The sequence below is a fragment of the Arachis hypogaea genome, chromosome 2 (assembly GCF_003086295.3).
Source record: "Arachis hypogaea cultivar Tifrunner chromosome 2, arahy.Tifrunner.gnm2.J5K5, whole genome shotgun sequence".
Lineage (NCBI taxonomy): Eukaryota > Viridiplantae > Streptophyta > Magnoliopsida > Fabales > Fabaceae > Arachis > Arachis hypogaea.
In genome coordinates, this window is record NC_092037.1 from 19,212,412 (window position 1) to 19,223,244 (window position 10,833).

The 10,833-nt window shown below is 38.4% G+C and overlaps 1 long non-coding RNA gene across 1 annotated transcript; it reads left to right on the forward strand.

Moving 5' to 3' along the window:
- Positions 1 to 1,030: 1,030 nt before the first annotated feature.
- Positions 1,031 to 4,870, forward strand: LOC140177847 (uncharacterized). Its single transcript, XR_011869346.1, has 4 exons — positions 1,031 to 1,783; positions 1,857 to 1,956; positions 2,068 to 2,195; positions 4,615 to 4,870. It is a non-coding gene; the product is annotated as an uncharacterized lncRNA (long non-coding RNA).
- The last annotated feature ends 5,963 nt before the right edge of the window (positions 4,871 to 10,833 follow it).

Consider the following 10,833-nt stretch of genomic DNA (forward strand, 5'->3'; position numbering starts at 1 on the left):
ATATACCTATCCTAACTTCCTGGTTGATCTAACACGCACGCTCTCAACATATCCTCTAAGGTCTGAATTGTTCTTTCTAATTGTCCATCTATTTATGGATGATAAGCCACACTCAAACACAATCGTGTATCGAATGCCTTCTGAAAGGCTCTCCAAAACCTTGAAGTGAAGCGGGGATCATGATCTGATACAATTTTAGTCAGCACGCCATGTAATCTCACAATCGCATTCACTCTTTCCAACTCATATAAAGAATAATTTATCTGAACAAGTAAAAAATTAGTGGATTTAGTTAGCCTATCTACAATTACCCAAATTACATCAAATCCTGCTTGTGTCCTTGGTAAACAGGTTATAAAGTCCATAGTGATTCCTTTCCATTTCCATTTTGGAACCTCTAATAGTTGAACATGTCAGATGGCTTCTGATGTTCAATTTTCACTTTTTGACACGCCAAACACTCAGCCAAATATGCCGCCACGTAACTCTTCATTCCGAGCCACCAAAACTGTAAGACCCAGAATATTTGAAAAGTCTTATTATGATCAAGTCTCAAATCCCACAGTTATTTATAGCCTTAATTTCAAAGATTATTTTATTAAAGATAATTAAGGCTAGTTTTGATTTATTGGATTTGAGATAAGTTATGATTATTATCCAATTTTATAATTATTGGATTATTTTCTATATTTAAAGTATAAGGTTGATAGTTATGAAATAATAAGGATTTTATATGATTTGGATTAGATAAATAATATTTTAATATATTGATATTGCTATTTTAAAAAACAAAGAGATTAATTATATTATTTCTAAATTTTGGATTTGGACATTTTATTGAAAATAAAGTGTGAAATTGATGAGCAAATAGTATTTTTATATACTATTATTGTTGAATTAGGATTTATTTCTAATTACTACATTATACCTATTTTTATGTGAAATTACTAAAGTGCCCCTAACCCTAATTTTTGAGAAAAAAAAAAGAAAACCCTAGCCCCTGAAACCCATGCAACCGCAGCTGCTGCCCTTCTCCTTTACCCTCATCATCACTCACCCACAAGCAAACCTAACGCAAACACAACTGAAACCCATAGCAGCGCCAAATCAAAGATGGGGAAATAGGGAAATAGGGCCGCGGGAGAAGGGAGGAGGAGAGGAAGGAGATTCGTGCCGACGTGCTGGGCTCCACCGCCGCCGTCGCATCATCGCTATCACTGAAGCTTCGCGCCGCTGTCCAACCGCCGTGCCTCGCCGTCAGTTGCTGCTCATCCTCATCGCGAACAGAGGGAAGCACGAGACCGAGAGGGAGAGAGAAAGCGTGGAGTCAGCGTCGCGCGGAGAGGGACTCGCCGTTCCTTCCCACCGCCATCGAGCTGCCATTGACGTGTGTCACCGCGGCTGAGGTTGTCGCCACCACCAAACCCGGGCCGAAGATGCTTCCACTGCACGCGAGAGGAAGAAGAGCGATGAGGCAGAACGCGTCCTCGCTGGAGCTCTTGAGCGCCATCGTCGTTCGTGCCTCCTCCCACCGCCAAAATCTGCTCCCATTTCTGGGTTCTGGAATCTAACCCAGACGCCGCTGCCACCATCCAAGCTCGCTGCTGCTGATGATGGTAAGCCCAAATCGCCGCCAGCAAAAGGGGTTCAGGCCGTCACAGGTGTCGCTGCCGGAGAAAGGAGCTGCATCTCTGTGATTCCGACCGCCAGGAGTGGTTTTGTGACGTTAGGGACCACTGCCGGAGCTTCTGTCTACTGCTGCCGTCGCCGGAAAAGGTTGCCGGTAAGGGTTTTAATTGTGGTTTCTATCCTTTTTGAATTCCGGGAATACTATAGTCGCCGCGTGTTGGTTTCAGATGTCGTGATCGGAATTTGTCGCCGCAGCCGCTTGAGGTGGCTGCCGAGCCGGCTCGAAGACCGCCGCTGTTTCGGTTCAACCGTTCCTCCTTCGGTTCGGTAAGCGTTTCGATTTGAAAGCCCTTTAGCTACTATTCTGTTATTTTACGCTGAGGTTTGTGGTGTTAATTACTATACGATTGAGTTTCGGTTGTTGTATGTTGCGATTAGAGTTGTTGAGACTGTTGCGAAAGTGGCTTGGAACCGAGGTTTTAGCTGCCGGGATTTTGATTGTTGATCTCGGGTCGAGGCAGAAAGGATTATGTGACGCGTTTGGGTTATGGAATTTGCTTTTTCAGGTAGGGGCGCTTTCCAAAAACTATGTTTTATGTATTGGAATTATTACATATGGATACTGTTGTGAGATATTGTGTATTTGGTGATTGTATCTGCCTTATGTGTTATTTGATTGACTCGAGTGATTATGGATGTTGGTTTGGTTGAATTGTTGTGCGGCTTTGTGAAATATAATGTTTTGAAGTGATTCTTTAAAGGTTTGAAATCTGAGTTTAATCCGTTGAGGATTGATTTGATTCGAGTCAATTATTTGATGATGTGAAAAGTCGAATGTACTTTTGAATTCAGCCTGGTTTCCTTTACTCGACTTGATCTTGGACAAATGATTTGTTACTGAACCGTTTCTTTAAAGCTTTAGAAATGAGTTAAATCGGTTGATATTGAGTTGATTTTTGAAATGGTTTCCTTGAGATATGCCACTGAGGCGACTGCTGGATTTAGCTTGCTTTTAAATTGATTTCTGGTTTTGAGCTGTTGAAAAGGAATGAGAAACGGTTTAGTTGGGACCCGAACCGGGTGGCAAAAGTCCAAGTTTTAGGGGAGGTGCTGCCGAAATTTCTACAAAATCCTAGTCTTGTTTGAAAAGTTATTTAGAAAGGATTGGATTTTTAGAAGTTGTATCATTTGATTTATTAAGAGAATAATTATATCTTCAAGCTTAATTTATTTAGTGAACTTTATGCCTTGAGTTTGACTTATTTAGAAATGAACTATTTTTACTATTTGGATCACTGAAGGGAAGAATGATGCTCTAATATTGATTTCAATATAAAAATGAGCTTTTAGTGGTTTTAAAGGAAACCAGACTTTTGATTGAGTAATTAAGCTTGAGGCATATTGGAAGAGCTAGAAAAATGTCTTCCAAAAAGTAACCTGAAAGTGGTTTGACTCAAATGAACCGGTTCCATTTCAAATGAGTTAATTTTTGGACCGGGTTGGAACTTGTGATTTTGTATGGTTCGACTTTATAATAAATTCAGTTTTATTTACTTGAACCGAGAATCCATGATTTTAAGAGTTTCAATGAATTTTAAAGAATTGATGTAAGATGACCTTCCCTAAAGACTTGGGACTCTGACGAGAAGCTTTTGTTATAAAATCCCATTGTTGGATGAGTGATTTTGAATACTTTGAAATAAACCCTTAACTTGCCATGGTTTTGGAAGTTTTGGAAAGAGAAAGCCGAGAGTGGCTTTGTTTTCAAAAGGAGACTCACTTTGAGTAAATTTGACTTATGAGCCTGAGATGATTTGAGAAAATGAGATCTTTAAAGCCAAGGCTGAAAAGAGTTGAAATTTGATTTCAGAGTAAAATGGTTTGAGAAAAGTAACTTAGGGCTTAAATTCTGGTTTTATGAATTTAATGATGTTGAACGGTGGAAGTGCTGTTTTGTTATGGGCCGGAATGACTGAGTAGGATTATGAATATTGGCTGGTTTTGGATTGAACCGTGAGCCGGAATGGCTGTGTATGATATTGATTTATGGCTGATTGCCAAATGAGTTATGGGCCGTATGGCTGACTATGAAATTTGAATTTAAGCCGGATAGCTGAGATGGATGTTGATCCATGGCTAGAACTGAATGAATATATGTTTGAGATACCTGGGTAGTAGCAAGGGTTGTGGCTCGTCCCACTTGCTCCAGGTCAGAGACTGTGACGCCTGGGTAGTAGCGGTAGTAGTGGTGATTCCACTCGCTCCAGGTTGAGCTGTTAAACACCCGCCTGGGTAGTAGCCGCAGTAGTGGTTATTCCACTGGCTCTGGGTTGAGCGGGTAGTAGCAATGGGTTTGTAGCTCAAACCTACTTACTCCGCGATGGGTGTTTCTGTCCATGGTTAGCTACCAGGACGTGTCGGGTTGGCTATATAACCGACAGATGATATCATCAGCCAATAGGAAAGGCATGCATCATATGCATCTGTGTGACATTGTTTGGGTGTGCATATTATACGTGGTTTGCCTTTGTGATTAACTGCTAATTGTTCTACTTACTGTAACTGTTTGTTTGTGCTTGAACTTCCTATTTGTGTTTGCATCTGGGACTCTGTTGGATTGTGGTGATTGGTTGATGGTTGGACTGTTTGGGCCTAGGGCCATGGTTGGAATGAGATGAACCGATGGTTGATTTTGGTTTCGTGTTTCTAGTTGGGAATAAAATATGAAAGGCTACTTTGGTTCAGTATAGATAAACCATTTTGAAAGGCTTTGATGTTTTGAGAATTGAACGATTCCTCTTTTAGAAAAGATTTTCGACTTTACTTTTATTGTAAACAGTTGTTTTTGAAAAGAGGCATAAGACGGTTATTAATCACTGGTACAGTTTATCTTCATGTATCCTATTACAGTAATTCCCAAAAACCCTCTACTAAGAACCCTTTCGAGGATGATGTTCTCACCCCCCTACATTTTTCCCCTTTCAGGATATGAGCACTGAAGTCACGAAGAGCTTATTTAGTTGTTGTTGAAATGCTTTGTATTGCTGTAGCTTATTATTTATTGTACCCTCGCCTTTATCTTGATATATATTTTGTAAGAGGGATAGTGATTGTATTAGTTAATGTTTGTAATATTATTTATATATATGTATGTATATATATGGATATACTCTTTATGAGTTTTTGTAAGTTGTATGATATCTATGGATGTACGTTATCGAATGAAGTATCTTGGGAATGATATTGTGGTAAAAAGTTTTAAACAAGCTCATATTTTAGTATTAAATAGAATAAGTGTCGTCGTAATATCCGAGCTATCAGAGTAGCGCAGCCGGAAGCGTGAGCTTTGGTAGTTAGGGTGTTACATTATGGTATCAGAGCGGTCCTTCCTGTAGAGCCTGAGGAATGGACCGACTATGCTTCAGTTGCATACTCTGAGTGTTTGTCATGTAATAGGTCTTGTCAAAAGACGAGAATTAGAGCTTTATGCACATGATGATCTATTGATTTAACGCTGTTAGTCTTGCATTTCATAATTCCTGATATTAAGTTTGGCCGGCTTAATACTAGTGAATTATGTATATGAAAGCACTGATGAGTTATCATAGATGATATACGAGTTTTGAGTAAAGCGAATCGCGGGTTTTGGGAACGTTAGAAATTATTTCTCAAGGCTATTCAGTTGTGTGTCTTGAATTCTGTTTGAGTCAACCTGTTCTTTTATATCCTAACTCGAAGTTCTTGTTTGCTAGTCCTTTTGAAAAGTAGTTTGATTTTTCAACTCTATTCCTCTATCCATATGCATTCTTGTTTGACCTTAAGTGCATATGCTGGTTTAAGATCCTTGTTATATCTATCTTCCTCTGTTTGAGTTCTTCTTGATTCAAGTATTCTTTGATATAGCCTTGAACTTGTCTTAATGTACTGTGACTTTTAACTCCGGGTTCTGACTCCATTCTTTGAGAAATTGTTGATTCAGTTTTTCTCTTACTTGACAGTGATCACAGCTGATTTTGAGATTTTATAAGTTGCTGTTGATTAGATATATACTTTTCTATATATGAGACTTTGAAATTATTTATACAGTTTAACAACTATTTCTTTCTAATACCTTGCCTATACTTTTACTGGTTTACGCAATTGCACTTACTTTAAAAGTAAATTTGACTTTCTAGTAATTTTACTATAGCTCCAATGGGCATCTTTATTTGATTGTGCATTTGGATATTTTCCGAAATTCTGGAAAGGAAGGATTTTTCGCTTTTATTCCGGTTGAGTTTCGTTTGATAAACTTCACTTAATTCATTTTGATTTGAGTCTGGTTTAGCATACTACATGGTTTATGCCATTGTTGTTCTTTTGAAAACGTTGGACTCATAGCTTTCTTCTTATGAACGGACTGGTTTCTTCTTAAGCTTTTCATCTATATGAATGTCATACTTGACTTTATTTTTGACTAATCTTTTACATCTTGTGGACATCACCATTGATCTTGGTTTTTTTCCAATCTTGTGAATCTCATCCTTATGTGGGTCAGTTTGATTCGTTTCAAGTTAGAGCATTGTTTATTCTCCCATTATCTCTGCAAGAGTTTTTGGTCAAAGACTTATCATTGAGAAATTACAAATGATTGAGTTGTCTTTTTCTATGACTTTTGTATTCTTTTGGATCAATTTAAAACTTGTTTGATGTTCCATGTCTAGTGGATCTTGTTTGAACTACTTTAATTTAAGATCCTTTCTTGCAAGGCTTGACTCCTTTTTAGTGCATCTTAAACTTCTTGAATATTCTTCGGAGGTGGTGATTTCAAGAACACTTTTGGAGTTTTGTTTTGAACCTTTTAAAGAAGTTTTGAATTCTCTTTGAAGAAATTCTAAACTGAATCTATTCCCTGTTACTTGATTGAGAGTGAAGCCATTATTCGATTTTGACAAAATTGTTCTTAAAGTTGGCATGAGCTATTTTAAATGAGGTTTTGAAAAGTCCCTTGTTTAGTGGAAATTGGTTGTTTGTAATGCACCACCTATTTCCTTACCAGATTGTAAGCAAATTTCTACCTCGGAATTTCCTTTCTAAAAAGAGTTTAATTTTCTCTTTCGTCTTTGCCATGATTTTATACACGCTTGTTTGAATATAAACTTTGGGAATTTTTGAACAAGCATTTAATTTCTTTTTTGAGTTTTATGATTGCCTTTGGTTAAGTTGTGCACCTAATTACTTTTCTAAAATATTTGAGGAAATATTTTAGCTTTTACCAAAACTTGTGTGCACCTTGTTTTTAAAATTCTACATGATCTATTTCAACATAAAAAATTGTATTACAGTAAAGCCACGTTATTACTTTTGTTATTCTCTTGGAGAATGTTTGTTACTTAACTTTTCTTCTAAATTGCGAAGTGGTTTTTCCGCAAGTTTCGGTTCCCTTATGAACAATGTATTCGAAAGTATTTGTAATCATGCTCTTGATTTCTGTGAGCTTTGTCTTGGGTTTGAAATATTCTCTTCTATAAACCTCATACTTCATCGACTCGGTTTGAGTTTGTTTCAAACTGATACGCTAGTTTTCTTCTTGTTGATCCTATTGAACTTCTTTGATCCAAGGGTTATCTTTGAAGTTGTCAATTGAATTGTGTCTAGTAAACTTCATTGCTTGAACATCCTTGTTTATTTGGAATTGGGTATATTCTTTCAAATCTATGAGTATTGTCCTTGACAATTGTCTCTCCGTTCTAAATCTGGTATCCTTCTGAGTAGACTCGAGAATTGTTTTGATATCACGTGCGACTTGTAGACATAGTAACGCGATACGTTAGTCCTTTAAGACGTGATGTGTATACGGAAGTGGAAGCGGTAGGTGTGCAACGTATGAGTTGTGGGAGTTTTGTTCCTTGCGAACGGGTTTGTGGTTGACAGGCTTATGATCAATTTGGGGTTTGTAAAGTGCTTGATGGAGTTGGAAAGTTGAAACTTTGAGGTTGATATGAGATTAGTGTGCGGAGGTCGAGCACGTCGTTTTAACTCCATCCTGTTTAATAGCCTTTGATGCCTTGCCCTTCTACCACATGATTGACCCATGTTATCTTTTGCATGGAGCCTACCTTGTAACGTTTGCTTTGCAATCACACTCCTACCTTTACATCCTTATGCTTATGACAATCAAAGTATTTGAAAATCGTATATATGATTATATTTTGAGATATTTTTGCTTCTTCCTTAAATGTGTTCAAAGGTGAACTGTTATGGAATTTCTTTAATTTTGTATCAATTTTCGAGGGCGAAAATTTTTATAAGGTGGGTAGAATGTAAGACCCAGAATATTTGAAAAGTCTTATTATGATCAAGTCTCAAATCCCACAGTTATTTATAGCCTTAATTTCAGAGAATATTTTATTAAAGATAATTAAGGCTAGTTTTGATTTATTGGATTTGAGATAAGTTATGATTATTATCCAATTTTATAATTGTTGGATTATTTTCTATATTTAAAGTATAAGGTTGATAGTTATGAAAATAATAAGGATTTTATATGATTTGGATTAGATAAATAATATTTTAATATATTCATATTGCTATTTTGGAAACCAGAGAGATTAATTATATTATTTCTAAATTTTGGATTTGGACATTTTATTGAAAATAAAGTGTGAAATTGATGAGCAAATAGTATTTTTATATACTATTATTGTTAAATTAGGATTTATTTCTAATTACAACATTATACCTATTTTTATGTGAAATTACTAAAGTGCCCCTAACCCTAATTTTTGAAAAAAAAAAAAGAAAACCCTAGCCCCTCAAACCCATGCAGTCGTAGCTGCTGCCCTTCTCCTTTACCCTCATCATCACTCACCCACAAGCAAACCTAACGCAGACACAACTGAAACCCATAGCAGCGCCAAATCAAAGATGGGAAAATAGGGAAATAGGGCCGCGGGAGAAGGGAGGAGGAGAGGAAAGAGATTCACGCCGGCGTGCTGGGCTCTACCGCCGCCGTCGCGTCATCGCTGTCACTGAAGCTTCGCGCCGCTGTCCAACCGCCGTGCCTCGCCGTCAGTTGCTGCTCATCCTCATCGCGAACAGAGGGAAGCGCGAGACCGAGAGGGAGAGAGAAAGCATGGAGTCGGCGTCGCGCGTAGAGGGACTCGCCGCTCCTTCCCACCGCCGTCGAGCTGCCATTGACGTGTGTCACCGCGGCTGAGGTTGTCACCACCACCAAACCCGGGCCGAAGATGCTTCCACTGCACGCGAGAGGAAGAAGAGCGATGAGGCAGAACGCGTCCTCGCCGGAGCTCTTGAGCGCCGCCGTCGTTCGTGCCTCCTCCCGCCGCCAAAATCTGCTCCCATTTCTGGGTTCTGGAATCTGACCCGGACGCTGCTGCCACCATCCGAGCTCGCTGCTGCTGATGATGGTAAGCCCAAACCGCCGCCAGCAAAAGGGGTTCAGGCCGCCACAGGTGTCGCTGCCGGAGAAGGGAGCTGCATCTCTGTGATTCCGACCGCTAGGAGTGGTTTTGTGATGTTAGGGACCACTGTCGGAGCTTCTGCCTACTGCTGTCGTCACCGGAAAAGGTTGCCGGTAAGGGTTTTAAATGCGGTTTCTGTCCTTTTTGAATTCCGGGAATACTATAGTCGCCGCGTGTTGGTTTCAGATGTCGTGATCGGAATTTGTCGCCGCAGCCGCTTGAGGTGGCTGCCGAGCCAGCCCGGAGACCGCCGCTGTTTCGATTCAACCGTTCCTCCTTCGGTTCGGTAAGCGTTTCGATTTGAAAGCCCTTTAGCTACTATTCTGTTATTTTACGCTGAGGTTTGTGGTGTTAATTACTATACGATTGAGTTTTGGTTGTTGTATGTTGCGATTAAAGTTGTTGAGACTGTTGCGAAAGTGGCTTGGAACTGAGGTTTTAGCTGCCGGGATTTTGATTGTTGATCTCGGGTCGAGGCAAAAAGGATTATGTGACGCGTTTGGGTTATGGAATTTGCTTTTTGAGGTAGGGGCGCTTTCCAAAAACTATGTTTTATGTATTGGAATTATTACATATGGATACTGTTGTGAGATATTGTGTATTTGGTGATTGTATCTGCCTTATGTGTTATTTGATTGACTCGAGTGATTATGGATGTTGGTTTGGTTGAATTGTTGTGCGGCTTTGTGAAATATAATGTTTTGAAGTGATTCTTTAAAGGTTTGAAATCTGAGTTTAATCCGTTGAGGATTGATTTGATTCGAGTCAATTATTTAATGATGTGAAAAGTCGAATGCACTTTTGAATTCAGCCTGGTTTACTTTACTCGACTTGATCTTGGACAAATGATTTGTTACTGAACCGTTTCTTTAAAGCTTTAGAAATGAGTTAAATCGGTTGATATTGAGTTGATTTTTGAAATGGTTTCCTTGAGATATGCCACTGAGGTGACTGCTGGATTTAGCTTGCTTTTAAATTGATTTTTGGTTTTGAGCTGTTGAAAAGGAATGAGAAACGGTTTAGTTGGGACCCGAACCGGGTGGCAAAAGTCCAAGTTTTAGGGGAGATGCTGCCAAAATTTCTACAAAATCCTAGTCTTGTTTGAAAAGTTATTTAGAAAGGATTGGATTTTTAGAAGTTGTATCATTTGATTTATTAAGAGAATAATTATATCTTCAAGCTTAATTTATTTAGTGAACTTTATGCCTTGAGTTTGACTTATTTAGAAATGAACTATTTTTACTATTTGGATCACTGAAGGGAAGAATAATGCTCTAATATTGATTTCAATATAAAAATGAGCTTTTAGCGGTTTTAAAGGAAACCAAACTTTTGATTGAGTAATTAAGCTTGAGGCATATTGGAAGAGCTAGAAAAATGGCTTCCAAAAAGTAACCTGAAAGTGGTTTGACTCAAATGAACCGGTTCCATTTCAAATGAGTTAATTTTTGGACCGGGTTGGAACTTGTGATTTTGTATGGTTCGACTTTATAATAAATTCATTTTTATTTACTTGAACCGAGAATCCATGATTTTAAGAGTTTCAATGAATTTTAAAGAATTGATGTAAGATGACCTTCCCTAAAGAATTGGGACTCTACCGAGAAGCTTTTGTTATAAAATCCCATTGTTGGATGAGTGATTTTGAATACTTTGAAATAAATCCTTAACTTGCCATGGTTTTGGAAGTTTTGGAAAGAGAAAGCCGAGAGTGGCTTTGTTTTCAAAAGGAGACTCACTT